This window comes from Chiloscyllium plagiosum, chromosome 15, assembly GCF_004010195.1.
Source record: "Chiloscyllium plagiosum isolate BGI_BamShark_2017 chromosome 15, ASM401019v2, whole genome shotgun sequence".
In the NCBI taxonomy this organism is placed as follows: domain Eukaryota; kingdom Metazoa; phylum Chordata; class Chondrichthyes; order Orectolobiformes; family Hemiscylliidae; genus Chiloscyllium; species Chiloscyllium plagiosum.
This window is the reverse complement of record NC_057724.1, coordinates 59,483,200-59,486,542: the sequence shown is the minus strand read 5'-3', so window position 1 is coordinate 59,486,542 and position 3,343 is coordinate 59,483,200. Positions and strand designations below refer to the sequence as shown.

Here is a 3,343-nt window from a genome sequence, read left to right as displayed (position 1 = left end):
TTGGGGCCACAGCTGTTCACGTTATATATTAATGATCTGGATGAAGGGACTGGGGGCATTATAGCGAAGTTTGCCAATGAGACAAAGTTAGGTGGACAGGCAGGTAGTACTGAGGAGGTGGGGAGGCTGCAGAAGGATCTAGACAGTTTGGAGAGTGGTACGGGAAATGGCTGATGGAATTCAATGTGAGCAAATGCGAGGTCTTGCACTTTGGAAAAAAGAATACAAGCATGGACTATTTTCTAAACGGTGAGAAAATTCATAAAGCTGAAGTACAAAGGGATCTGGGAGTGCGAGTCAAGGATTCTCTATAGGTAAACATGCAGGTTTAATCAGTGATTAAGAAAGCGAATGCAATGTTGTCATTTATCTCAAGAGGGTTGGAATATAAAAGCAGCGATGTGCTACTGAGACTTTATAAAGCTCTGGTTAGGCCCCATTTGGAGTACTGTGTCCAGTTTTGGGCCCCACACCTCAGGAGGGACATACTGGCACTGGAGCGTGTCCAACGGAGATTCACACGGATGATCCCTGGAATGGTAGATCTAACATACGAGGATCCTGGGATTGTACTCATTGGAGTTTAGAAGGTTAAGGGGAGATCTAATAGAAACTTACAAGATAATACATGGCTTGGAAAGGGTGGACGCTAAGAAATTGTTTCCGTTAGGCGGGGAGACTAGGACCCGTGGGCACAGCCTTAAAATTAGAGGGGGTCAATTCAGAACAGAAATGCAGAGACGTTTCTTCAGCCAGAGAGTGGTGTGCCTGTGGAATTCATTGCCGCGGAGTGCAGTGGAGGTCGGGAAGCTAAATATCTTCAAGACAGAGATTGATAAATTATTGATGTCACAAGGAATTAAGGGCTACAGGGAGAATGTGGGTAAGTGGAGTTGAAATGCCCATCAGCCATGATTGAATGGCGGAGTGGACTCGATGGGCCGAATGGCCTTACTTCCACTCCTATGTCTTATGGTCTAAATATTCTGATGAATTGGGTGTCTGAGAACCCGCTGGGCTTGCTGGCATGGCAGAATTTAATTATGGAGCACATTCCCTTGGACTTTTTTTTACAAACATGGTGCACCACACAACAGACCATTTTTATAAGACATGGCAGCCCTACTTAAGTTATTTGGATATAGATTTGTCAGTTATCCTAACTAGGGCATTTGTCTAACCAGGTTAGTTAGATTTGTCGAGCCCTGGGCCGTGGAGGGAGTCTGAGTTAATACAATGCTCCCGTTCCCTTTGTTTGGGAGCTTTGCACTGAGCATAACTGTTCTGTATTTTGTTATTGCTTTTTTCATTCTTTTTTTTGGTGTTGTCTTGCACAGTTTTAGGGTTTGTTTTGTATTATAGGGTATTTGTTATTATAGGGTATACTGATATTTGTTATGATTGTATTTTTCAATAATTTTATGTGTGTGTAAAGTTAAAAAAAATTGCAAATAAATATATTTACAAAAAAAAGTATCAACCAACCAACCAAAAGGAGATCTCAGGGCATACAACCAACAGCTTAATTAAACAGGTAGGTCTTAAAGGGTGTCTTATTGCAAGGTGGGGTGTTGTGGGGAATGAAACATTTTGGGGCTAAGGCAACAGGACAGCCTTTTGAAGAATAATTAAAATCGGGAATGCACAAACATCCACAGTTAGTGGGGAGCATATATTTGAGGGTTGTGGGGCTGGAAATTACAGAGATTGGGAGGGGTAAGGCCATGATTTGAGAACAAAGAAGAAAACTTCAAAACCAGCCTTGCTTGACTGGAAGCCAAACATGCCAGCATGCCGAGGGCTAATAGGGGAAAGGACCTGGTTGTAAGAACAGACAGGCAGAAGTTTGGTGAACTGGATTTAAAGAATCAAATGTTGGAGATGAGCGCAGAGTTACATTGGAATGGTTAAGTCGAGGTGTATATAAGGCATGAATGAGAGATTCAACAGATGAAAGACAACAACACAAAGTTACTGAAGTGAAAATACACAACCTTAGTGGTGTCATTGAGATCAAATGTGATACCTAGGTTGCTACAACTTGGTTTAATCACAGTCTGTTGCAACGGAGAGAGAGATGGAGTTGGCAGCTAGGAAACGGAGATTGACAGAAACATGGGCTTCAGCCTTTCCAATACTTAAATGATAAAGCATCTAATACTGGAGCTTGGATTAAAAGCCTAATAATTTAGTGATAGCAGAGTCAAGAGTATTATGGTGGTCTAAGATAGAGTTAGATGTTGTCAGCATACATGTGAAAACTAACATCCTGCTTTCAGATGAAGCAGCATGTACATGATGGAGAGCAAAAGCACTTCGAAACAGTACACTTTCACAAGATACCTTCCCAGTTAAATGCTGGGAACTCGATGATCCACACCCCAAAATATAGGGACAAAACTCATGTTTCACAAACATTAACCTTGCAACTGCCAATGATAATCAACTTTCACCAATACCAACTCAAACATCACTTTTAGATATTATACTTATTAACTATGTGATTTGTTATAAAAAACCTGTGATGTAATAATGACATAGCAGAATCAGAAAGGCATGTTCCACCAGATTAGGTCAACACACATGTAGCTTTATAAAAAAAAATACAGGCCACACCTCTTCATTCAACTAAAACGGTCAGTTTATGTTAATCTATTCCTGGAAGCATTATTAGCGATTAACCTATGATCACATACCCCCACAAATTATGGTGTGCATGGACAGATCATTAAAGATTGCAGGTCAGGTTCAGAGAATAGCTGAACCTTTTCCAGCCCTCCAATATCAGTGTTATTTACAGTTCCCTTTTGCTGAGACAGTCTGCCTCTCTTTTTAAAACTGCCAATAACTCCTCCTTCAAGATGATTACTTCTAATTTATCTCCAAATTTTGCCTAATCTGCTACCCTTTTCCCTTGAAATCTGGTATCACCTTTCAGCCCTATAGCTAACTATTAACAAATAACTAATTAAGTTCCTTGTTCTGCTCAAAGCCAGTTCAATACCTGTATGATTGCAAAACCTCCTTTGTTTACTCTCAACCTTTCCATACTGTTTAAAGACTGTTCATCATGCCATCACACTCCTCTCTCCTCTGTCCATGGCTCAGTACTCGAAGTACTTTTTTTTTGTTTACACAGAGGGTGGTTCATATGTGGAATGAACTGCCAGAGAGAATGATAGATGCAGGTACAGTTACGACATCTAAGAGACATTTGGACAGGTACCTGAATAGGAAAAGTTCAGAGGGACATGGGCTAAACATCGACAAATGAGACTACTTTAGTTTGGGAAACTTGGTCGGCCTGGACGAGTTGGACTGAAGGGTCTGGGGAGGGGGGAGA

At 41.1% G+C, this 3,343-nt stretch overlaps 1 protein-coding gene across 4 annotated transcripts in view; it reads right to left on the bottom strand.

Annotated features, from left to right (window-relative positions):
- Positions 1 to 3,343, bottom strand: part of abcb7 (ATP-binding cassette, sub-family B (MDR/TAP), member 7) — a 96,269-nt gene that overhangs the window by 92,535 nt on the left and 391 nt on the right. The window lies entirely within an intron of this gene.